This window comes from Schistocerca serialis, chromosome 1 (genome assembly GCF_023864345.2).
Source record: "Schistocerca serialis cubense isolate TAMUIC-IGC-003099 chromosome 1, iqSchSeri2.2, whole genome shotgun sequence".
Taxonomy (NCBI): domain Eukaryota; kingdom Metazoa; phylum Arthropoda; class Insecta; order Orthoptera; family Acrididae; genus Schistocerca; species Schistocerca serialis.
Genome location: NC_064638.1, coordinates 240,791,783 through 240,819,664, shown reverse-complemented (window position 1 = coordinate 240,819,664; position 27,882 = coordinate 240,791,783). Strand labels below are relative to the sequence as shown.

Here is a 27,882-nt window from a genome sequence, read left to right as displayed (position 1 = left end):
GCATGCGTTCAGCCAGTTGCTGGAAGATTTCTTGGTGAGTGACAGCCCACTCTCCACGGAGTGTTGCCCTGAGGAGAGATATCGATGTTGGTCGGTGAGGCCTGGCACGAAGACGGCGTTCCAAAACATCCTAAAGGCGTTCTGAAGGATTCAGGTCAGGACTCTGTGCAGGCCAGTCCATTACAGGGATGTTATTGTCGTTGTAGCCACTCCGCCACAGACCGTGCATTATTAACAGATACTCGATCGTGTTGAAAGATGCAATCGCCCTCCCCGAATTGCTCTTCAACAAGAAGGTGCTTAAGACATCAATGTACGCCTGTGCTGTGATAGTGCCTCGCAAAACAACAAGGAGTGCAAGACGCCTCCGTGAAGAACACTACTACACCATAACACCACTGCCTCCGAATTTTACTGTTGGCACTACACACGCTGTCAGATGACGTTCACCGGACATTCGCCATACCCACACACTGCTATCAGATATCCACATTGTGTACCGTGATTCGTCACTCCACACCACGTTTATCCACTATTTAATCGTCCAATGTTTACGCTCGTTGCACCAAGCCAGGCGTCGCTTGCCATTTACCGGCGGGATGTGTTATTTATGAGCAGCCTCTCGACCATGACATCCAAGGTTTATCACCCTCCCCCCTCCCACCTAACTGTCATAGTATTGGCAGTGGATTCTGATGCAGTTTGGTCTTACTGTGTGATGGTCTGGATAGATGTCTGCCTGTTACCAATTACGACCCACTTCAACTGTCGGCGGTCTCTGCCAGTCAACAGACTAGGTCAGCCTTTACGTTTTTGTGCTGTACGTGTCCCTTCACGTTTCCACTTAACTACCACATCGGAAACAGTGGACCTAGGGATGTTTAGGAGTGTGGAAATCTCGCGTACGGACGTATGACACAAGTGACACCCAATCACTTGACCATGCTCGAAGTCCGTGATTTCCGCTGAGCAACCCATTCTGCTCTCTCACGATGTCCAAAGACTGCTGAGGTCGCTGATATGGAGTACCTGGCAGTAGGTGGCAGCACAATGCACCTAACAAGAAAAATGGTTGTTTTTGCGGGTGTCCAGATACTTTTGATCACATAGTGTATGTTCGTGTCCAGATACTTTTGATCACATAGTGTATGTTCAACATATTCTCCCCCCCCCCCTCCCCCCACCCACACATTTGAGTAGATCGCTCAGAATGCTCATATAATCAAGTGAAACTGTCAGAAATGCCCTTAGTTGGGATGTCGCTCAGCTCGTGCGTCACACTCGTGCCTTCATCGTGCTTGGAACACCATCAGAGACCTCTTTTGTACATTTCCGTTCTTTGGCACGTTCATATTGATGACACAAAGTCTCCTCACCCGTCATGATGTTTTACAGAAAGGAAATGTCCGTATTGGTGCATGCGTCCAAGCGTTAATGGGATTTGTTCAGGAGTCAAAGTGTGCGGGAAAAGGTTTGCGCAAGGTTTTCTCATCTTGAAAACATTGTGTATAATTTCTTGAGTACTTGATTGAGAGACGTTCAGTTCTCTGTTCGATTACAATTTGTGGCACAACAAGGCCGCACGTCCACTACTTAATGCTACCTGCTCGCAACTGACTGGTTTGATACATATCTCTGTTTTCTGTTGTTAGTTGCTACTGTACGTATTACTCTGACGTCGATTATATGCCAGGAATAAAATCAGCGCCAGAACCTTTTAGATGTGATATATACTGTTCCAACGGACATATCGCGCCAAAATACATCATACGCACCATTAAAATGTTTTATTGTAAACGAAGTGCCAGTACGTGTCACACACGTAACCCACTGACTACATTATAACACAATCGATAACTTCCAAGGAAACGAACTTGGGTGAGTGACCAACAACAAAAATAGTTTCGGAGTTTAACAAAGTTAAAGCTTATAAAGTCTGAGCAAATAAGAGGCCGAAGTGTTACATAAAGTTCCGGAATTACTTGAACATGTTGAGTTCTGAAATAGAAACCAAACGGTAAGTGCGGAGTATTGAGCAGACGTTAACGTACAAAAGTTGTAACGGAATTACAATACTTGGAATTTCAAGGGGTCGCTCTTCGCTGATGAAGACCCTACGAAAGAACCAGAAAAATCATGTAAGTTTATGCAGATACTATCAGCACTAAGTCCGATACCATCAAAGAGGTGAAGAAGTAGTGAAGCAGAGTATACCAAGGTCTCCCAGCCTCCCAGCACGACCCAGCTCGGTGACGTCCAGAGTGGAGAGGCTTTCGCGTTGTAGCGAGTGGTGTCCTGGCGAAGTCTTATCCGGGGCTGCTCGCTGTGCGGGTACTGAGCTCTGGAGATAGAGCGCAAGCCTTAGTGATTGCCTCGAGTAGTGACACCCCATGTATGATTGGCTCCAATCGATGTTCGCCGAAGTAGGAAATACATCGACAGAAAGAGACTGCAACACAAATAAATATTTAATGTACAGTAATGGAATTTCGGAAATATATTTGCTAGGTTGCGACGTGCTGGGGTGGAGAAGAGTTTGTACCTCTCATTATTCTGACGGGTTTTGCATGAGAACGAGACATGCACCCGACCCCCTCCTTAACCATCACCTAATTAATTATGCGCACAACGGTAACGAAGGGAAATGATGGTGGACCCTGCTAGCTGGTAAAATAGGGATTACACACTCACAATAATTTAATAAAAATCGTAATTTACTCAGAGAAGAAAAAACAACTTTAGCATAATAAACAACAGGGAATGGGATTCTCCATATATCTACGAAATGATATGCGGCTTAAATATTACAATGATATTTAATATACATCAAAACATAAAGGCACATGATTATCGACACAAACAGTAAATTAAAGGATAGGGTGTTCTGAACTATTACGCGATTTAGAGTTGGCTCTATAACAAGGGCTCCTACTCTCTGTGATGCAATAGCTTGACGATAATGACTGGAGGTCCTAATCAATCAAATACTACTCTCTCGACTGTAATGCAGTATCGTGATTAGTAGTGAGACTTGTAGCAAAGCGAGCGCGCGTGCTGCTGAGAACTTCAGTATAAAATTAATAGCCCCCTACAATGCTGGAGAAGGCAAAATTCTTTACCAATCCTGAAATTTGCAGCCGGTCGTCGGTAGGCGGCTTTCTGATGATGTAGGCGCCGACCTCTGGTGTGCAGCAACTCTGTTTCAACCCCTGGCCTCAAAGACTGTCCAAGAATTCTACGTTTTGCCGAAAAAAGGTGCGACTAAGTCGCAAGACCATCCAACTCCGACGAAGATCAGATCCTGAATCCCCACTGCCCGCACAATGCAAGAGCGAAGCCAACATTGCTCAACTCCCTACTCTTCTCGAAAACCACGAATCAGCATTCAATGCTGATTCCAGAATTCCCCCACATTGTCTCAGAACATCACTTGTGCCAAAAGCGACTGTTCACTCCAATTTCGAGCAGGGCATTATGACGTCAACTACCCTCAATTTAAGTTGACCAATCATGCCTCTGCCATTCAGCTGAGGGCACTGAACGTGCCGTTTGACTGGCTACAAAAACAACCTGCCTAGACCACCGGCATTCCGGCGCCAGACAATCAAACCCAGCAGGGCACGGTCCACAAGTACTCTCAGAATCAAGACCACAAAGCAGCCAGTCAGCGCCAGGCCAGGAGTCTTCATTCCAGACGCGCCGGAACGGAAAAAACACATAAACTGCGCCGACACTCGGACGTCTCGCAGTTCGTTCGCCCTGCATACAATAGGCGAAGCTCGACCGCCGTCAGTCGTTCCGCCAGGCACTTAAGCCCATTGTACGAACCCCTCAGAATTTGGGGAAGTGCAGCCCCTAACCGGAAATGCAGTGTGCAGCGTGCAGCGTTCTCCGATGCTCACCTCGCAGATGCCACCCAGGGAAGTAACCGAACATACATAGGAACCAAATGAAAAGTATTTTTGAGCTCTCAGTGCAAATACTCTTATTACAATAACCGTAATCGGTCTGTTACCACCGTGCAACGACATAGAACATTAATAAAATTGATGAAAATGAGAGGTGATGTGCAAAAGAGGGCATCGAACCTCTCGTTACCCTTCAGTCACTTTTGATTATTTTTGGTAGTGGCTGACTCACTTGACAAAGGTAGTGTGTCAATCACTCAAAAAGAATTAGTCCAAACAGTTTCCAAAATGTCACAACAAATTGGCAGATTAAATTGGAAATTGATGATAAAATGAAAGGTGCAAATTTTCTTATGACTTTGCCGACATCTTACATTAACGAATAAGTCACACTCAACACAGATTCACCCTCAGGGAGCCCACTGTCATTCATGGACACACTCACACAGTCATACAAATGTTGAACACATTTGACCTATTGGATCTAAAAGCTTCTCATTAAGGTAGCATTTACGAATTATCTACTGGTGCCCAACTCAAACACACACATACTTCTGCATGCAGCCAAAAAGACAAACAATATTTCTATGCTTCATGGTTGAAACATTTAACCACACTCATGCCGTTTCCCTGAACAGAAAGTATGATAATCATTTTTTTTACAGTGATGGATTGACTGATGTTCCATTCACCATTAACCAGAATTGTAACTGCAGATATCCCGCTCACATACACAAACAAAAATACTCTCGTGTGACTATAGCATATTATTGTGTATAATATTTTGTAACTATTGACACATACACAAGAAATTTGTACACGTAGTGACAATTGACAGGCATCAACAATAAGTGAGATAGGGAGATGTAATGTACACAAAAAAGACAGAAATTTTGTGAGTATACCTGTGCGATCGAAGATTATGTGACATAGTGTGCATCACATAAAAAACCTTGTTCCAAAATGACATGATGACAGGAACCAGGATATCTTTAACATGAACATCTACATATAAAAAAGGAAGGCTGGAAGTTATAAAACAAAACAATATACATGTAGTTGACATTGTATTTCCAGTTTCTAGTCCCTGAAATAACATCCTTCACACGACATCACACAACGAATCACGCAACAAAGGAACATTACCGCACTTGTCTGTGGAGTGGGATGGTGGTTCCTGGCGTGTCAGTTTGTGTTATATAACAAGGACGATAGGTGGTTTTCGAACTGCATATAGATCAATGCGCCATCATGAATACAGTGAAATTACTTGTGACGTGTTGTAAACGATGATGTTTCGACAGAGCGCTTGCCGCTGTTAATCATTGGTTTTGTATGTGGTTAGTTCAATAATCAGTTCATGTAACGCTCTCACCAAGTGGACGATGATTAATAGATGGTTGTGAAATCTTTTATAGAACAAGAATTTAAGAATGCTTGATGTGTTACGGTTACAGTCACTTTTTGCCTTCCTGGGACTCGAACCCGGCACCTGTCGCCAATGAGAGTGATAAGGCTTTGAAAATGACACTTCTTGTAATAATTTTGAGTTCACAGGCGTGATCAATGTCTCAGGTGTTCCCTGGTATTTCTAGTATCGTGGTATTAATTTATATCTAGAGTTATCATGATACAGAGCAGTGTTTTCTAGTGGTCACTCGCGGTAACCATACTGTATAGTTAAATAACTGGACCAAACAAGATTAGAGCAACTGTAAAACACTTACATTATGTGGACTGTTTGCAAATCAGGCAAAACGTAATTCAGGTCGTACGGATACTTTTGAGCATGATAGTACATTTTGCGTAAATATCGCAGAGACAAGGGAAATTAGAGTTCTTGTGAAGGTACCTAAACAGACTTGTGTCCCTCACTCCACCTGCGAGCGCAATGGAAAGGAAATTACTGGTAGTGGTACTACGTGGTACCTCCGCCATACATCGTACGGTGGCTCGTGGATTATATATGTAAAAATAAGTGTAGAGGGAATAACGTCTCAGAAATCAACTGGCATGCCCAATGGAACACCGTAGGTATGGCTAAGAACGTCGACGTCGATCCAGATCCCAGCGTCGACATCTGGTCTCTGCTCTTGACGAAGGATGGGCACCCATTCCACCACAAAAATTTAGACTCCTCACTGGAAGCGTCCCCAGAAGAGTTCGTCAAAAAAGTGAGAGGTGGACACACGCCATACCAGTGTCCACTAATAAGTCCTCAGATAGCATGTATTCCATATACACAACGATGACATGCTCAAATTGTATGATACGAGTGAAAACAAGCCGAATGGAATGCATTGAATCGCATCTATTTTCCGAGATTCGTAGCTGGCTCCAAAAAATGGTTCAAATGGCTCTGAGCACTATGGGACTCAACTTCTGAGGTCATTAGTCCCCTAGAACTTAGAACTAGTTAAACCTAAGGACATCACAAACATCCATGCCCGAGGCAGGATTCGAACCTGCGACCGTAACGGTCTTGCGGTTCCAGACTGCAACGCCTTTAACCGCACGGCCACTCGGCCGGCAGCTGGCTCCAACCAAACATTCTTGATTCAAAAGATTTGTTACAAGATCTCTGGCTCTCTTTGGCTATTAACGAGAGCAATACCGTAATTTTTTTATGAGAATTAACTGCTGCACCTATTGACTGTCGGGCTAATAGACCCAACAACAACCAAGAAACATCAGACATCGACATCATTATTGTGTGTTTAAGTGATACAATTGGATTTTCTATTGCCATTCTTGTTCTGGAATATTTCTTGCATTGGCTGGTACAACCCATTCTGAGATGTCAAGAAATCGTCAGATTGGCCGTGGAAACAACTGGGAGGGAGAAGGGGAGGCAGGAACGCTTAGACGAAAACAGAGACTTGACCACAGTAAACTGGGTCTTCTGGATGTAGGCTGCAGTCGTTATGCAGCGATTCCGTCTTAGGTCCAGAGACAACAAAAACAAGAACGTATGTTAAATGTCAGATTTACTAGTTTCCGGAAAAACAATATACGGATCAATGTTTCCTTACCTTTCTCGAGTATTATTCAGTTCACAATAACGTGCTAATAGTTTATTCTACTTTCCATAACAATAAAAAAGATTTATTCACTGCAATCTTATTCATTTGCTGTGTGATTTAAGGACGTGTTAGAAGGAGTATCTATTCAGTTTATCACGCAGAACTTGTAACATATTACCTTTAATCGATTCAATTGAGTATTATGAAGAACCATATCTGATCTCGATGTAATAATATGAACATCATATTTTCGTTCGTCTTTTATACAAAGCAAACGGACTTCTTTCGGGTCCTTTGCACACTTTTTCTCATCTTCTTTCGTAAGAGTAAGACGCCCGTATTGGAACTCTTCCGCTAATCGTTAATAACTATCATACTTTGAGATACAATGAGTTAACATTCATTACATAGACAGTTCAGCCAGAACCGTATGACCACCTACTTTATAGTAGGCCCACCTCTCTGCGACGCTTCGTGGCACGGACGCAGTGACGAATTGGTAAGTGGCTGGAGGGAGTTGGCACCACATCTGCACACACAAATCACCTGATTCCCTTGCATTTCCGGGGGGGGGGGGGGGGATGAGAGCTCTGATGCCACGTTAAATAACGTTGAAAATGTGTTCGATTGGGTTCAGACACGACGATTAGAGAGCGAACACATCAATTGGAATTCGCAACCACGTTCGTAGAACCACTCCATCAACTCCTGGCTTGATGATATGGAGCATTATCTTGTGCCACTATGAACATGATCGTTATGAATGAATATACAAGGTATGCAACCAGTGTACGGCACTTCTTGGCCCCCATGTTCCCTTGCACGAGCTCCACGTGACACACGGATGTCCACGTTAACGTTCCCCGAGCATAATGCAGCCGCCGATAGCTTGTTTCCGTGTCGCAGCACAGGTGTCATGGAGCTGTTCCTCTGAAAGACAACAGATTCGCGCCCCCCAATCGGCATGACGAAGGAGGTATCGGGATTCATCAGACCATGCAACGCTATGCCACTGCCGATGGTCACGTGCCCATTTCCGTCGTAGTTGCCGATGTGATGTTAGCATTGGCACATGCATGGGTCGTCATATGTGGAGGCCCATTGTTAAGAGAGTACGGTGCACTGTGTGTTCAGACACACTTGTACTCTTCGCGGCGTTAAAATCTGAAGTTGTGTATTGTGTGTGTATTGAACCGGGGACCTAGAAAAGACGGAGAGGCTTCGTTCTGGAACCCAGTGTTATTGTGCAGTTCGGTCCCCATTGGACCCCCTGGGAACTTCTCATACCAGACGAGTGTAACCCCAATGTGTGCGAGGTAGAGTAATGATGGTGTACGTGTGCGTGTAGTCAGTGTTTGCACAGCAATTGCCGACATAGTGTAACAGAGGCGGAATAAGGGGAATCAGTCCGCATTCGCCGAGGCACATGGAAAGCCGCCTTAAAAACCATCCACAGGCTGGCCGGCACACCGGACCTCGCCACTAATCCACCGGGCGGATTCGTGCCGTGGAGGGGCACGCCCTCCCGCTCGGGAATCAGCGCGTTAGACCGCGTGGCTGGCTGGGCGGGCAAATCTGAAGTTAGCTGCGCTACAGGTCGCCACCTGTCCTGTTTTACCAATCTGCCCAGCCTACATATTGACATCTGTGAAGAGGAGTGTCTGCCCATCCCCACGACGTCTGGACATGGTTTCACCTTGGTTTCGACACATACTGAACCCTCACCACAGCACTCCTCGAGCATCCGACGAGTTGTGCAGTTCCCGAAATGCTCGTGTCGAGCCTCGCTGCCACACAGTCTGCCCTCGGTCAAACGCAGAAAGAACGCGCGCCTGCCGCATTCTACACACGGACATCACGCTCACTGACACTACATACACCGTGCGTGGGTCTGACTAGCAGTCATTCCTCGTCAGGTGACGCTGCTATCGACTGGACTAGTTTATATCGATAGCAGGTCGGTTGTCATACTGTTCTGGCTGATCAGTGTATACCCGTCATGTATTGTTGCAGACTGCTGTGGCCGAGCGGTTGTAGGTGCTTCAGTCCGGATGGGCGGGACTGCTACGGTCACAGGTTCGAATCCTGCCTCGGGCATAGATGTGTGTCATGTCCTTAGGTTAGTTAGGTTTAAGTAGTTCTAAGGTCTAGGGGACTGATGACCTCAGATGTTAAGTCCCATAGTGCTCAGAGCCATTTGAACCATTTGAACCATCATGTATCGTTAATTATCTGTATAAGTACTTTCTATGTTTCACCTATTTATTTCCGCTGTGTAACATAAGTTCAGTGACGTGATGTGATGATTGCGCGCCATCTGCGTCGTACCACTTGCTTAATGACATCATGTGTTTTAGAACTTTCAGTCGTATTTGTTTCAAATACCAAGTCCAATTATACATGCCCTGTACAGGGACATATTTCGTGCTACATTTTCACACAGTCACTCATCGCCCAATTTATCACTATCGAACAACGATATGTGAGTCAAAATTATTCAGAATAGGACCAAAAAACGGTAACATCATAATGTCAGTTGTAGTGGGAATTTTGTTCAAAACATGTTTAATTCAAAATTAAAAAGCTTCACTTCCCTCCCTCTACAGCAGAACAATTAACATTCCACGAGAATCTTGTTAACATTAACGAGAGCTATATTAGAAATTATTTAAAAATATTACTTGAGGATACAGGGGAAGTGTCCGTAGCTGTAACGAAAAAGGAGTCATCACTCCGGAAGCTGGTCCGAGTACCTTGGTAGTTTAGTAGGCATTTTCCTACTGCTTACCCCAACATTTTAACTGATTTATTAGTCCGATTAACAAGGAATACGAGCCATGCCTTGACTTCGCATTGCTCACATTAACGAATTATTACCGGAAGTAAAAGCGATACGTAAAATGGTTCAAATGGCTCTGAGCACTATGGGACTTAACTGCTGTGGTCATCAGTCCCCTAGAACTTAGAACTACTTAAACCTAACTAACCTAAGGACATCACACACATCCATGCCTGAGGCAGGATTCGAACCTGCGACCGTAGCGGTCAAGCGGTTCCAGACTGTAGCGCCTGGAACCACACGGCCACTCCGGCCGGCAGCGATAAGTAAAGAAAAACTCTTTCCACCAATACCAGATTGAAGCTTGGACCTTTGTGTATGTTGTCTGACACTTACCCATTGAACCGACGATCACTGTGAAATAATAATAAATTTACACTTCTATTAATTCGTGAAACAGACCGTCTTTCACAAATAACTTTATTAACTTTCTGTGGTGTTAACACTTATACACAATTATAAGATTAAATATTGTTGGTGCTTTTACAATGGCAGTGAAGCACTTCGCTTTACGACACCTAATCGCAGAATGTCCCCGTTGAAAGTGTAAGCTGCTGACAGGATAATAGGCGTAAGGTGGCAATGGAGTAGGAAAATTAGGGCTTAACAACCCGTGTTTTTAGTAATGTCTTAGGAAGAAAGGTTCACAATTCGTCGTCTTATTTTAGGAGTTCCGTAGTGCAGCTATATTTCCAGAGACATTGGATCAATATGGGTAATGATTTGTTTTTCGCAATTTCGATGTCATTTATAAAGAAGCCTTTATCATCGGCCCTATAAAGAGCAGACTTACGTTAAGTTACTCCTAATTTTCCTTACACAACTGCCTTCGCTTTGGAATTATAATCACTGTATAGAGTATTCCACATGAAAAAGTTCTAAGTAGGCTGGTTAGGTTTTTTGTTGGTAACGCCACGTAGCGCTCTATATGAAAATCACTGACTGTGCTGTGTGAAGGCTGTGGTTGGTTTGCATTGTCGGAGTATATGCTATTGTAGTGTTGAGGAGTTAGCTGTTAGCAGCGCGTAGCGTTGCGCAGTTGGAGGTGAGCCGCCAGCAGTGGTGGAGGTGGGGAGAGAAATGGCGGAGTTTTGACAGCGGATGATCTGGACGTGTGTCCATCAGAGACAGTAAATTTTTAAGACTGGATGTCATGAACTGATTATTTATATATATATATATATATATACATATATATATATATATATATATATATATATATATATATATATATGTATAATGACTTTTGAACACTATTAAGGTAAATACATTGTTTGTTCTCTATCAAAATCTTTCATTTGCTAACTATGCCTATCAGTAGTTAGTGCCTTCAGTAGTTTGAATCTTTTTATTTAGCTGGCAGTAGTGGCGCACGCTGTATTGCAGTAGTTCGAGTAACGAAGAGTTTTGTGAGGTAAGTGATTTGTGAAAGGTATAGGTTAATGTTAGTCAGGGCCATTCTTTTGTAGGGATTGTTGATAGTCAGATTGCGTTGCGCTAAAAAATATTGTGTGTCAGTTTAGTGTTGATCAGAATAAGTAAAGAGAGTAATGTCTGAGTACTTTCAGTTTTCCTCAGCTGTTTGCAAATCAAATAATGTAAGAGGTTTATCAGCACAGTACTTCATTAAAATTTCTAATGGGGCGTTACAAAGTATTCACTGCTCTTTTTTTAGTTCATTTTTCTAGAGTCCTGTCGTTGTCTTTTCCAGGCGTCTCCGTGCTATTGAAATCTCAATACGTCTATATAAATATTATCTACATTTATCGGTTGCATAGAATTTGCTGCAGCAGTTGACGTAGATATTTCTCTGATGTCCTCGCCAATTTAGACACCGCTGTTAAGATTTTTGGGCACAATGATGCTGTGTCATCGAGAAACTGGAAAAGACGCAACAATACCTCTATGGCGTGTCGGCGCCAGGCTTGGCTGTTCTTCATATACCTGGCACCGACGGAAGATCGTACTGCCCGTTGCGTCTCCTATTCAAAGGATATCGTACGTAGAGTAGTAAACTGCCAGAGAAGCACTCACTTACTTGACAAGACTAATGTAACCCCCAAAAATATTCTTATAGGTCTGACATTTCTCAATATCTGATTTTTAAGTCAGCTATCCAATCCAAAAGCGTCGTAAGGCACTGTAAACTTGCATTTACTTGTACAAATGTCAGTAAAAAGGATGTTGAAGACACCGTGGTCTTCGAAGTGACAGACTTTTCACTTTCGTAAAACTGCACTCTCACTGAATGGCTGCTACGTGAATTCAGGATTCCCTCAAGAAACATGTAAAAATTCTTAGCTTAGGCCACAGTGCACACGTTTCAGAACACTTCATCCTAGTAACCCAACTATCCATCTCGTATGGGAATCATGATACGTGAGGAATACCAGCGCAAAAATGCAGTCTTTCCGCTCTTGATATGACGTAAGCTGCTGCAACAGGCTCCGGCTGTGTTGTAGCGCTCCATTTGAAACTGGTGCCCTGGGAAGGCGACGGGGAGGGCAGAGCACCGCGACACGGAGACTTCCTTCTCTGCTCCTGCCGTGTGGACGACCGCTCATACTGACTCTTTGAACCTTTCTTCAGTTTACATTACTTTCTACACCGTATTTTCCTACATTTAATAGAGTGTCCGTTATCTCTTCCAGTTAGAGGCGATCACGTGGGAGTAAAAATTTTGGGAAACGGAAAGGCTTCGATATTAGAAGGGGTGCCCCAGCGGAGAAATTACGTAGTAGCAAAACAGCGTACAGCTCTGCAGTTAATGGCGTTGCTGTTTTGTTTAATGACGATCTCTGGCCGCACTTACAACAATCGACTGAAGTGTCGTGCTCCGTTGCCCAGCAATTACTTCCGTATTCTCTCGATTACTTGAAGTATCGTTACGAATACGCTCTCTGTGTTACAGTTGAAAGAAGCTTCAGTTCTGCTTTAAGTATTTTTTGTTGGATTTTGTGTCTCGAGCACAACCAGCGAAACAATCTAAAGCTCTTGGTGAGATTTAAAAACTTTGAAAGAAGCGGACACCCAGCTTCAGAGTAGGTGCATCGCAACCTCAAGAGGTATGAGCCACATTGACTGTCATCTGTTTATTTACCATAGAGAATCATCTGTAGTTAAAATGACGTGTAAAATTTTAAATAATTGGGTGTGTAGTGGAGAATTTTTGTTCATATTGATACGTATGGTGGAGTGTGGCGTGGTGTAGCTCATGTAATTAGTAACAGCATCCTCTATGAAATAGGGCATTGTTTTCGTTTTTCGCGCAGTATCAGTGGTTAGGTGCCTGAGTTGTAGAGGTAGACTACCGTAATTAGTTTTTGACGATGTTCATGCACCTTCATCGTGTTTCTCAAATTTAGGTAATTTACTAGAATGGTTGCAAGCGATATGTATCAAATGCGCAACTGACACGGAGCAATACATCAACTGCGTTTACAGCGATGACACGTAATCTGCGGCGGAGAATCTCACTTCGAGCCATATCATTGACACATAACAAGTGTTAAAGAACTTTGTTTTCAGTAGTCTGGTAGAGATGACCGAAGCAGCTACAGTTACCTGTAGTGTTAGTCTCACGTGGCGTGATTTGAGTCCCGGGTTGGGTAATTTGCAAGAATGATTGCCTATCGACGATGCGGGGTCCAAACGATACATATCGAACGTGCGACCTTAAATCAATCATGCGAATCCGGTGGTGAGCGTTGTGATCAATTAGTTGTGATCGTCATTTCTATCTGTTTCTCGTTGTTCCCGTAGTTGCTCTAAATTACATACCTCCGCGAATTATTTGTGAGATGCTAGGGAAATCCAGACGATTTGTGTCGGTAGTGAGTGGGGTGTCTGGTGTTTTTGATGTTTTTTCGGGCGGATTACCTCACATGGAGAAATCTGATTCCATGTTTATCCAGCGTAGAAGATTGTTTGACTTTTTGTCGCAAATATGGAGTACTACCGGTCGAGGGAAGAAGGGACTGTGCAGACTGTGGTTGTGCGAAGTGTGTAAAACTTCGTAAGAACAGTTTCGATGCTGAAATACCGTTACAGTTTCATTGCGGACAGTGTGGAAAACGAACGAGTATCAGGAAGAATACATGGTTCGATTCTTCCAAACTATCCATCCAGACCACCGTAATGGAATAACAGGACGACAACACCGACGACGAGTAAGGTAAGTCGTCTCCTTTGCAATTGCAAGTATTTTTGCAACGCTCTTCTTTTGTCATTGCTATAGTGATCCCGTAAACATATTCATAACACCCGCCACCACAGTCGCATGCTCGATTTATGATCGCACGTTCATTATGTATCGTTTTGACCCCGCGACTTTGATAAGCAATCATCCTTGGAAATAACCCCTGGTTGATTGCCGTTAAAAATTGTTTATAGACTTCTGTTGGAAGTACCATCAGCTGCCGAGTCACGATTCTAGAAACTGCGTGAATTGTTATGGAGAGAACTGCGTCAAACTTGATTAAAAAAGTAAAGATTGTGAGTTTCCATTCAGCGATATTGTAGTAAATGCCGGTAAAGAACAAATATGATGAAAAACACACGGTTTGATAATTCTATACAGACAATACAGCAGAACATATTCTTCATTTCCTGCTGGATTAGAGATTACGTATTGGAAAACACAGCGTTGGAAAGTGGACTGTTTGTGACTACTACGGTTTCCATAGAGAAGTGTGTTACATAATTGTGACAAATGATGCTCGACCAATGTGTCAATAAGGTTGTGTTAATACACGGGTCGTACGTAACCACTCGAAAATATGAGAAACGACGACTACTCAAGAACGAAACTGAACGGATTTGAGTATTCGGAGGCACAGTAAGGGACCCAAGAGAATGTTTCTTTGCGAAGGTGTATTCCAGGACTAAAGAAACAAAAGCGTCTCTTATTAAGAACTTCATCTTGCACGGCTCCAAAGTCATTACAGATGGATGGAAATCGCCATACACTACGAAGTAAGAGGCACTTCACTAGGAGTCTGTAAACCATGCTGTCGAATTCGTGTCTTTTGAGTATATGTCCGTGCACACACACAATATCGCGCGATTATTGAAATCCATGAAATCATCCACCAAAAGAGAAGGACGACCGGAATACCTAAATGAACTGTATTTTCACTTATATCTCTATCGAATTACACCATGCAGAGCTATGTCTATCACGACGTATGTCCTGAACTATGTGCTGCAGAATGATATAATTTTTCAGGACCATCCAGTGGTATATGTGGTAACTGTAAGCGAAAAGTATTGTGAATAAAGTTATAAGTATAGAGGTACTGAATTAAACGTCATGCAAGATGCCGCTGCTTTTCGTGCATCTCAGTGTTTGACGTCATGTTTCATAACCTATGTATCATACAACGATATTTTTTTTCAGCTACAATTAGCGACATACGTGGACACTATCAGCGAAATGTGTCGCGGATAGAGTCATAAGAGCTGAAGAAATAAATTAATATGTCATACCTGATGCGGCAGTTTATCACGCATCTTAGTGTTTATGGCATCATATCCCCTGCGATATGTACGATCCAATGATATAATTTTTTGGTAACCTTAATCGTATATGTGAATACTATCGACAAACGTCTCGGGAACAAAACTAGTAGTAACGAAGTAATAAAACGTCATGCTTCATGATGCAGGTTTTTACTAAATGAACAGCAATAATTTAGTAAACATTAAATTTTTTTCGTTTGATAATTTTGTGTGGTTGTCAGCGAGAAAAAGTTTCCGAAGTGTTCGAAGTGAGAATGTTTGCTGCAGTTCACTAGGTGCAATGAGTCTGAAATAATTGATGGATGTAATCTGGCTATTTTCGCTTCTTGAGTTGGTGTACTTCTTCACTTCTATCCACATACCTTTGGCATGTAGATGGTTCGTGGTTCTTATCCCCACAGTAATTCTTTCCAAACGAGTAACATGTTTACCAAGTTTGGTTGAAGTCGTTCCAGTGCGTTAGAAGGAGATGTGGAATATAGAAATATACATATACACAATAATATATACGAATATCGACTCGATTACATGGGTGGATTTCATTAAGTGGTTAAACGACGTTGCTAAACTGTGATTGACTCTATAGTTGCAGGCGATGCTACAGAACATTTATCTAACGCAACGTTGCCAACAATGCTACATCACGTAAAGCACCGTTCTCCGTTGCTTAGCAATTACTTCTGTATTCTCTCGAGTACTTGAAGTATCCATACGAATACGTGCTTTGTGTTATTGAGTAAAAGAAACTTCAGTTTTGGTTCAATTATTGTAGTGCTTGTTTTGTATTTCCGGTACAACTTACGAGACATTCTAAAGACCTTAGCTTCCTTAAGCTTTGAAAGAAGCGGTCATCCGACTTCACAGGGGAGTGCGTTGTACCCGCTCGAGGTACGAGCCATTGACTTAACTGTCATTTATTTATTTATTTACCATGTAGCATCATATGCAGCTATAATATCGTATAAGATTTTAAATGACTGTACATTTAGTGGTGAGTATTTCCAAAACAATGCGTGTGGTGGATTGTGACGTGAATTTAGAACATGTAGTTAGTAACAACATGCCGCGTGAAAGAATAGTCTGCTTTAATTTTTCGTGTAGCTTCAAAGATTACATGGTTGACTTGCAGAGGCGCACTCCTTTACTTAATTATTGAAGATGTTAGGGTGCTTTTAGCGTGTATTCTGAGATTAATTACTTAGTCTCACGGCGACAACGGAGTCAACGACCTTCCTTGCATGTCGATTACACACAAATATTGTCTGTAATCATTGTAGGGTTGTGCTTTTCGAATTTTCTTTCGTCTGTGAAGGAGAAGACTCTTTGGAAACTAGAGCCAACTCAATAGAGTCTTGTTGAGTCGAGGAGGCACCGTAACAAAACAATTTTCCTCTCCTGATGGTTAATGAAATTAAATTAATATATTGGAGCATCGTTAGCTGTTAAATCCATTGGTACTGTACTAACCGCTCCTGTGTTTTTGACATTTAGATACTGGTGCATATCTTTCATTTGAGAACAAGACTATATCGTCGTACATACATTTATTTTGTTGAAGTTCTGGTTTAAACATTGCTGTCGACGTTGCTAAACTGTGAAAGAGTGTTGTTACTGTTGTTGCTGTTTATCGTAGATCCCAGGCCATGCTAACGACAATGTACTTCGTCTAAATTCTTCTGCTCCGTTGGCTCACAATTACTTCTGCATTCTCTAGACTGCTCGAAGTATCGATACGAATACTTTCTTTGTGTCGTAGACTAAGAGAAACTTCAGTTTTCATTCAGGTTTTGTATTATTGGATTTTGTGCTTAGAGTACAGCTAACGGGACATTCAAATGTTCTTGCGGAGCTTTAAAATCTTTGAACGAAACGGACACGGAGCTACACAACGAGGTACATCATACCTGCAAGAAGTACGAGCTACATTCATTTACCATATAGATTAATCTGCATTAAGGATATCGTAGAGCATTTTAAGTGACTTCGTGTTTAGTGGAGAAGTATTTTCAAACTGATACGTGTGACGCAATTTTGGAAGATGTACTTAGTAACAGCATGACACGTGAAACAGGGCATTGTCTTCATTTTTCGTATAGTTTCCAAAGTTAGCTGCTTGACTTGTAGAGGCAGACCTCTTTACTTAGTTTTTGACGATGATCACATCCTTTCGTAGTATATTCTGATTTAATTGCTTAGTTTCACAATTACATTGTCTGCGATGTCACCCGACCTATCTCGCTTGTCGACTAAAGTTACATACTATCTGCGATCATTGTAGTGTTAGCTCCTCCAGAAGTGTGAAACGACAAATATGTGGATGCTTAGAGAGAATGCAAAAATCATTAGCAGCACATGTAATTTGAATGGCACATGACTTGAACTGCAGATTCGAGAGAGAGTCCGTTAATTGGAGCTTAGTCGTTGTAACGGAACGCGACACAGAAACACTACTATAAATTGCTGAAGCTTCGGCTAACTTCGTTCGCAGACCGCTAGTAGACTGGATGGCCTCGTTGCGGAGTCTTCGTAAGCCACGTGCGCCTACAGCCGCAGGTGGAGCTTCAAGACGGCCATAGACTGTCGAGGCTGTCACATGGCCCACTGCCAACCTTAGGATGCGTTCTGCCTGGTGTGGTATAGATACTGTACGACACCACAGTGAAGTCCTACGGCTGGTTCATCTTCCGTCTGTGAAAGAGAAAACACTTTGAAAATTGGTGCAATCTGCGTAGAATCATGTTTAGCAGCGCTGGCACCGTAATAAAGAAATTGTTTCTATCCTATTGCTTAAGTGAATTGAATTAATATCCTGTAGTACCGTCAGCTGTTAAAAATAGTCGGTTTTATTGGGTACTCGATTGTTTTCGTCATTTAGATACTGCTCCACATCTTTCAGTCACGAAACATGTATATTTCGTCGTACAAACATTTCAATTATTTAAATTTTACTTCAGTGCTCAGTTAAGCTTTACTATCGTCGTGTTAAATAGTTAGGGACGCAACAATTATTCGCGTTGCTGTTTAATGTCGATTTCCAGCAACGCTAACAACAATGCCATGTCGCCTTGTGCTTTGTTGCCTAGCAATTACTTCCGAATTCTCTCGTGCTCTTGAAGTATCGTTACGAATACATTCTGAGTAAAAGGAAGTTCACTTTTGATCGAAGTATCGCAGTGTTGGATTTTGTATTTTTCTACAACTAACGAAACATTCTAAAGTTCTTGGGGAGCTTTAAAAGCTTTGAAAGAAGCTAACACCCAGTTTCAAGGCGAAGTGCAACGTACCCGAAACAGGCATGAACCACGCTGCCTAAACTTTCACTAATTCATTTACCATAACGAATCACACGTGGTTACAAGATTTTAAATGACTGGCACGTATAAGCGTTGCGACAGAGCGTGATGTAATTTTGGAGACATGTAGTTAGTTACAGGATGCCACGTGCATCGTTTTCTCTTCCCATATGATTTCAATGATTATGAGCTTCACTTGTAGAGGCACATATGTTTATGTAGGTTTTGACGCTATTCATGTGCTTCCATCGCGTATTATCAAATTGATTGCTTCGTTTCACAGTTACAACGGTGCCACCGATCTTTCTCTCTTAATTAAACATACATATTGTCTGTGAACATTGCAGGTCCGTATAGTTGTTATTTTATGCCGTCTGTGAAGAAAGACACTTGTTGGCCTCCCATCCACTCCCCCCCACCCCCCCCCCCCGCCGCCCCCCTTGCGGGGCCGCATGCATTGGCTACCGCACCGCCCCCGCCAATCAGCCTGCACGATATTCGTTCGTTTCTTTTGTCAGTCGACTCGGCTGAATCGAGTTATCGAGTAGTTGTACTTTCCCGTGTAGAACGCGCGCTCCCGTCATCGTATTTTATACGTTTCTGTCTGGCACATAGATACAGTAGTTAACACATGCCCATGAGAAAAGTCGCGGCCATTCTAGTGATCTCGATACGTTAATCTGTCTGGCATTTGTTCGAGAAAAGTTGCGAATATTCTGCTGTTTTCTTGTGTCATAGGACCTGAGATATGTAGCGTTATAAATACAGACTGTTCACCAAATACGAAGCTAGTTTGCATTCCGAAGCAGAAATATTAAGACTGAAAAATGAATAAGTAAAAAGTCCTAGTTGCAGCAACTGCTAGTGTGAAGATTAGTCAAGAGTGAGAGTGATCAGTTGACTGTGTAGTATTAATAATAGTAATTCTTAGTTCAAAATGGTTCAAATGGCTCTGCGCACTATGGGACTCAACATCTTAGGTCATAAGTCCCCTAGAACTTTGAACTACTTGAACCTAACTAACCTAAGGACATCACACACACCCATGCCCGAGGCAGGATTCGAACCTGTGACCGCAGCAGTCCCGCGGTTCCGGACTGCAGCGCCAGAACCGCTAGACCACCGCGGCCGGATAGTAATTCTTAGTAATTTCTCTGTAAAAGTATTGTTACGAGACTCGTAACAATATTTTTACTAATAACGTAACAATAGTTTCACATACCTAATTTGTATGCGAATTAGCTATGGAAAACCATTGATGCGTATATCACCGGTAAGAGTGACTTTCGAGAAGATTCTTAAAACCGTATGGTTACTATATAGGCGCTTTCTGTCAAAGGTATTAGAAAGTAATGGCTTAGTTCTGATGAACACTCACCCTGACATTGATTGCCCTATGGATGTAATTATCAATCTGCCAGGAACAATAGGTGCATAGAATTCATCATTTAAGGAAGAGAACCACAATTGTAACTTTTTTATATAATAAGATGGCATTATCTTGCATATGTATATAATCAGTTTAAACAAAACTTTCTTAGACTTTGCATATGACTTAATAGACTATTTTTTTAATTGTGGTAAAAGTGAAGGTCGCTCAGAATATCTGGAGTTCCCCCTCCGTGAGGCTTTTCTGTATCCGCCACTGAGAGAAAGTGCTTTCTCTTGCTGTTGTTTAACGCAATTGAATTAATATGTCGAAGCAACGTTAGCTGTTAAATGCATTGGATATTTGTAAGATATCGGGGATTTTGTTCATTTAGATACCGCTGGGTATATTTTAATCGCAATTATGGCAATTGCGTCGTACATGTAATTGCTTAGCTTTCATGGCGGTAAAGAGTACTTTTAGGTTCAGGATCGCACTTACGTCGTGGGTGCGTTTCTGGATGAGGTATCAAATATATTGCTTCCCCCTACTTATACCTCCCGAGGAGATCACGAATGTAAAATTAGAGAGATTAGAGCGCGCACGGAGGCTTTCAGACAGTCGTTCTTCCCGCGAACCATACGCGACTGGAACAGAAAAGGGAGGTAATGACAGTGGCACGTAAAGTGTCCTTCGCCACACACCGTTGGGTGGCTTGCGGAGTATAAATGTAGATGTAGATGTAGATAACTATGACATCTGGTAGTAAGAGCTAATCCCCGGGAGAACAAACTGACTAAGCCGAATGGGTCTAGTGCAAATCTTAATCTCGTCAGACACTGCGGAGAGATTTAGGATTTAAGCCACCTCATGTTGGAAATTGCGTACCACTAACATATTGCCATTCGCACATACAAATGAAAGTGCGGATCCTGCCTCACAGCGCGATAGTGAGTGAACGCGAACGTAATGTAGTCAGTAAATCACGCTGTAACGTCTGGCCAGCTCAGCTATACTACTAGCACAGTCAGTCTACCAGGGAAGGTTTCAGATAACGGCTACAAAAACAAAATTATTCTTTGATGAATAAATGTATCACATTTTGAGAACACCTTCGCCTGTCTTCCTAGAAATACTGTTAATGAGGTTCATCCATTAGTAATTACTAAGAACGGATTAAAGTAATAAACAGTTGACTAGTCACAAATGGATAAGCATATTCAAATAAAACAATATTTCATCGATCTGGAGGCCGTTTGTGACACTGACACCTATTTTATTACAAAAGCTAAATGTACAGACGTGCTGTCAGAGTCCCAAGTTTTTATTGCGATCAGTTTGTGAAACAGTGCTATAAGATTTACTCATGGAGACGATCTGCCCATATCTAAGATGCTGCCCGTTATGATTGCAGCGATGTTCCGGCGCATAAGGAGGTTTTTCTCCCGGTGCGTAGGAGGGGAGAGAGCCGAAGTTCCGCGACTGCAGAGGAACTTAGTTGCTGTTCGAGGTACTTTGGAGGTGAGCCATGTCATTCTGCATTACTGATAACGTTATATACAAGCAGTGACGTTTGAGACCTATCTCCTTGCCCATAGCATAGCCAATAGCTATTTCAGAGTACCACGATTTACTGTAAATACATTTATTGTTAAACATACTATGTGGGGAGACATTACAAATAATACGCCATAGACACGCATCTCCCAACGAGTGTCAGTTTCGAGGGTTATACGTTGGATTCGGCGCAAGAAACCCAGGGCGTTTGAAACGAGGTTGGTTGAAAGTGGTAAAACAGTAAAAATACTAAACAAAATAAAAATTAAAATTTCTGTGAAACCTTGTTCACACACACACAAAACACACACATATACACACACATATACAGACACACAGAACTACCAAAATCATATTCAAAACCATTCCTAAAACTGATGATAAAATTGATAGCGATTCATTAGTTCTTTGGAAGTATCCAAAATACCACAACAGGTGAATGTCGCTGGTGCGTGGATCGATTTATTAAATACTGGAGGAAAACGGGATGTGCCGGAAGCTCAGTAGAACACAAGAGCCTAAAATCTAAAACTTAGACTAATGTTCACGTCCAGTACAAAATTTTCAAACTTTCCCTTGCTCTTTCCGACTTTAGCTAAAATTTAAGCAGGCCTTCTATCCTTTTGATCAAAAGACAACGTAAGCTTAAATTGTGCCGTAGAGGAATTTTTATGCCACCGGCATCACAAATTTAGTGGCCCTCTCCTGAGACTGTGAACCCTTTAGTTGGGACTTACTCCTTTTTGCGGGGAAGTCAGGTCGACTTCACCGCATCGAAATAATTGGTATGAGGTGGGACTTGTCCGGATGATGGGCTAGTCACACCTTCTCTCACAGAAGTTTGTCTCTCTGATTCGCAGATTAATGGCTCGTTTTGTCACGGTGTGTTACCTACAGGCCTCCTTGGCCGCAAAAATTGTCAGCTCCTCTCTCCAGATCCGATATGCCCTATTTTCCCTCCCTCATGTTATTAGCACATTGTATCCGATCTTTTCACATCGTTTGATAGTCTTGCCCTAGTGCCGATGAAATGGTTGTGTGAACTCCACTGAGCGACATTACATTTATCACTGACAGAGGACTTAGAGAGTTTAGACTAACCAAATGCGTTATCATGCTACTAGTTTTTGTGTGTCATTAGTTTAGAGTGCGCGAACTATAATGATCATACGAATTAGACTTGAGAATGGAAGTGTCCCTGTTAAGTAGTAGGGATTTATGCTGAAACGTCTTGCAAGAAATAAGATTCACTTAATTTTCGGCAATACGAGAGACTGGTTGGTGACGGCATTGTTGATCATCTGGTTGATATACCAATTACCAGCTGCTTTGGGTGAATATCTTATGACCAAAGAAAATGTAGACTTTGATTTGAGACTTAACAACCATGATTCTGGGTGTCGGAGATATACTAGTTGTGTCATTCGAGGAGTTAGAAAATAGAAAATAGAGGAACTGCAACTGTTAGTAAAACGTGTTACAGTCCCTGTTACTTTGCCTTGAGGAGTAAAAACACGCAGGAAAACGATTGAAGAGATAGCAGAGTCGCTGTCCCTCAAGTATTTCGATGTGACCCTCTGCCCTTCAAGGTAAACGCTTCCTTCTGCCGATCGTGGCAGTAAATTACAGAGTGTTACAACAATAAAATGTTAATAGTTAATGGAAATAAGTTTGGGCGTTCGTACACCTAGAACCACTCTCCAACTCTCGAACATGGCCAGAAGATTGGTGTAAATTGGATACTCGAGTCAACCAATTCACTCTTATTATCGTTAATTGCAGTCATGAAAATTTATGATAAACGTAAAAATTCGTAACTTAGAGATCACAGGCTATTAGTTGTTTTTAATATTAATGTTTGCTGAGAAATGTATTTGGCATTGATGGTCTTGGATAGTAAATCAGTCATCGTATTCTTCAAATCGACGACTGTAGCATGCAAAATTCGTGATAATTCTTAACACCTGTACATGTTAAGAACTAGCAAAATTTCTGAATTACTCCACATGTTGAAAGTCTCAAAATTAATAAGTTCGTTTCCAACAGGAGCGTCAGTTCACGCTTGACGCGTTCTTCATGGAGGTACTGCAGAAACGGCTTCAAGGGGAGCAAGAGAGCCGTGCTGCTATGGTGAGTTTAAATTCGATCAATATAGGAAACAACAGATTTGGTTTCAAAAGGTATTTGTTATTTCGTGAACACATCGCCATTCAGTTCATAACGTGATACTAGATAATGCTCTACTTCCGGATACTTTTCCCAGATGATCTTCTCATTTTGTGCACAATACTTCCAAGGCGTTGCGAGTTTTGCAGTTAAGTACATTACTGCCTAAACTCCAACCACTCATCAAACGTCGCCAAACCCGAAGAAGGTGGCTCTGTTTGTCATTAAAATACTGCGAATAAAACAGTAACTACAACTCGTCCTAAATCCCGAAAGCACCCCATCAACCAATCGCTTCGAGAAAACTTACGAGTTCACAGAATATTAGTTCTTTTTAGCATTAACGTTTGCTGGGAAATGGACTTGGCAGTGATGTCACTTGAATAGTAAATTGGTCATTCTATATTTCAAATCGACAACTGTAGCCTGCAAAATTCGTAATAAATGTAACAATACGTAACAATTGTACATGTTAGGAACTAGCTAATGTTCTGAATTACTCCATAAAACTAATAAGGTTTTTTCCAACAGGAGCGTCAGTTCACCCTCGACGGGTGTTTCGTGGAGTTGCTGCAGAAACGTCTGCAGGAAGAGGAATAAAGCGATTATGTTACGGTAAGTGTACTCTCGATCGTTATTGAGAACAACAGATTTTCTTTTCAATGTGTATTACAAGTTTCATGATCACATCACATACACTTCAGAATGTGATACTAGTTAACGTTATGCGTCCGGTTGTTTTGCGGAGTCGATGTTACCAGTTTGTGCACAGTACTTCGACCAGCGTCCCAGCCATCTTCTTCAGGTCCCATGAGTTTTGCTGAGATGTGTATTCTCTGCCTGGACACTAACCAGTCAGCGAACGGCGCACTTCCTGAAGAAGTTGGCTCAGAAGCTCGTTGAAATATTATGCCTGAGATAGGTACAACAACTGGCTTGACCCACAGAAGCAAAACATTAACCAGTCACACTGAGGAAACATCAGAGATCAAGGGATATTAGTTATTTGTTAGTATCGCTAGTTACTGAGGCACTGACTGATCAGTGATACTGTTTAAATATGAAAATCAGTCAGTGTATACATAAGGTCGGTAATCATAGCCTGCAAAATAATCGATAAATGAAACACATTGCAAAATTTGTACATGGTAGGACCAGAATATTTCCTAAAATACTCCACATGTTATTTGTAGTAATACTAATAAGTTATTTTCCAACAGGAGTGTCCGTTCACCTTTGGCGCGTGCTTATGGAGTGACTGCAGAAACGACTGCAGGTCTAAGAAGAAAACCGTACTGCTATAGGTGAGTGGAGATTCCATCAGTATCGGGAGCAATACATTTGTGTTTCAAAGTGTATTTTTCGTTTCGTGAACACATCATTACTCAACTGAGGACGTGAAACTAGTTAATATTCTGCCTCCGGATGTTACTAAAACGCTACAAGTTTGGATACGTCGACTATCTTAACAAACTTAAGTGCTTAAAACTCTGTGAGACAAATCGCCCGTTAAAAGCACTGTGAAATGTCTTATACTCACTTTTATTAATCCAATACGCCTTACGTGTTTCAACGTTCTATCGTTATCTATGTAAGAAAAGAGAAAACTGGTATCCTTCACAGCAAGTAAGTACAGAATGAATTCACGGATCAAGATGAATACAAAGTTGAATAAATCGCTAAGTGAGGCAAAGTAGTGATGTACGGAGAGAACTGTTTGTGAACAAGAAGTGTTTAACCCATTACATCCCATAAATAATTGTCTGAAGTATTTTTAAAATAAGGTTATACTAAAGTACAGGTGGCGCTTATGAAACACAATATCAGCTACTAAAATGCTGGGGTGAAAATGAATAACATTTATTCTGGTAAGAAATGTCACAAACCAAAATTATTGTTTAATTATGTCGTTACTTTTCTTCCGTTTCACACCCATCGTAGTCATCAACTGATAAATACTTGTAAGATACTACTTAGCGCTTGTTTTGCTGTATGGAATAAGTTGAAAGCTCTTATTTACAATTAAATGCACTTTTAAGTGCTTTCAAGATATAATTTAATCATGATAAACAGCGTTGTTTTTATAATAAAAATAAAGATTTTTGTAGGCAAAGAGCTACAGCCAGTTTTATAAAAAAAGGTTACTTGAAGCATATGCCAACCTTAGGCCTGTTGATATATTTCCCCTTTCGCCTCTTATTTCACTCCCCTCTCCTTCGTCCCTTCCCCAGCAACCCCGACTTCTTTTATCACACTTAAGGATACAATGCCTATGAATCCAAGCTATGTTTCATTATATGTTGATTTTAGTCTTCAAGAATTCGCCTGTATTCCATGAATTTCAAAAAATGTAACTTTGAAATGTAAACCAGTTACGACAGATTGTATAAATATGACTGTGCCGTTATTGTTGTTTGTTAATTTCGCAACAGTTTTATGCAGGGTAATCTGGGTTGTTGCTATTTTATTATTGGTTAACTATAGTATGTCATTTTCAAAGTTTACGTCTTGGAGAACAATTTTAGTTTGATTCGTTCCTTTCCTTTATAGCGCTCATTCATTTGTTCCCTGTTATGAAATTTTACTCTTAATAGCACATATAGCTGTACATAAGCGCCACCCGATCTTCGATATAATTAATGTATTCCACGACACGCGTTTTAAGAAAACTTCTTGTAAACTACATTATACATTTCATGTATTCCTTTCGGATGAAATTAGTTAGCGATGTAATAGGTTAAGCACGTATTCTTGTTTACAAACAAATGCCTCAATATATTGCACTTAGTATCAACCTTGATCCTTGAAGCTAGTTTGCGCTATTCTCTTATGAAGGAATGTTGACTAGATGCTATATGTCTGTTCTTGTACGTTTGCAATTAGTTACAGGAATGACATTAAGCATTCGGTTAGCTTAAAACCATATTTATTCTTTCTATAGTGTGGCATACTTTTAATTTGTGAAAACGTAACACATCTTGTATTTCTAGTGGTGCTTTTTATTTTGCTAGCCTTTGGTAGTGACGTAATGTCTTAATGCTTAAGGGGTATTGGAACAGTAAAGTTATGGCCAAGATACGTCACAAAGTGTTTACTTGCAATTTAGTCCTTACCGTATTTACAGTATCATTTAATATTTCAAATACATGCAATATAGTACTGAGTTCGGATGAATACAAACCTCAATCGGCGGACACTGGAATGGAACGTACCGATAGGAGAGCACTGTCGAAATACATATTCTACTCTTCTTCTATAATAGTTGTGAATATGAGAGTAGATACTAAGTCCTTTTGCAACAATACAGTTATTTCAGTGATACCTTGGTAGAATCTATTCAAACTCAATAATCAAAGGTTCACCATGGTTACCTACACTTTTACAATAACGAGGGTTAATCAGAAACTATTCTGCCGTACGTCCTCCTTCCAATAAAACTGTTATCGATGTTTCAGTATAGTTTCACCTTCCGTGTCCCACCTTTTACTTTGTCTTCTGGTTCCGTTCTTTTATGCTGGGTCAACGTTTATTTTTCTGACATACGATTGTCAGTGAAGCCCTTCGAACTTTAACTGAACATTTGTGAACTGTATTTTTAGATATTCTATGATTCTGTTACGGGTATGCATACCATTACTCACAGCTGTCTCGGTTTCATCGTGCATAGAACTTAATTCGGGATAGAGCATAATTTTCTGTGAGGTTTCTACTATATCCGATTTATTCTGATACTTATTGCAACTATCTGCCACCATGACACAATGATTTTATAGTCTATTTCAACAGAGCAGGATGGAGGCAAATCGTCACTACTTGTAGTTTTCACGTTTAAATTCATATCTACGTGTGTGCTATCAGCCCACCATATTTATAAATTTAAATTTGTCGCAGGTCACACCAGCCACCTCCGCGCCCACCACGGAGGCTGCGCACTTCACACCCCGCAGCGCTTCAGAGCCGCCGCGTCAGACGCTGCGTATGAGAGGGCGTCGCCGTCAACTCGGCGCCTGTGGAAGACCGCCAGGCTGCCAGACTGTGCGACTGTGTCACTGCGGCCAGTTCCACTTGAAGCCGCATCTACCGATTCAATAAAAAAATCGGATTACTGTGATACCATAGTCTCGTTTTTTATTTTAGTTCGAGCAATGTGGCGTTGTGGTAACACACGGAACTCCCATTCGGACTGTCGGTAATTCAGAACTGCTGT

At 41.6% G+C, this 27,882-nt stretch overlaps 1 long non-coding RNA gene across 1 annotated transcript in view; it reads left to right on the top strand.

Moving 5' to 3' along the window:
- The window catches only part of LOC126466738 (uncharacterized), a 47,639-nt gene extending 19,986 nt beyond the window's left edge, over window positions 1-27,653 (top strand). The window contains exon 3 of the long non-coding RNA XR_007585989.1: window positions 27,567-27,653. This is a non-coding gene — a long non-coding RNA (uncharacterized LOC126466738). The remainder of the gene's footprint in view (window positions 1-27,566) is intronic.
- The last annotated feature ends 229 nt before the right edge of the window (window positions 27,654-27,882 follow it).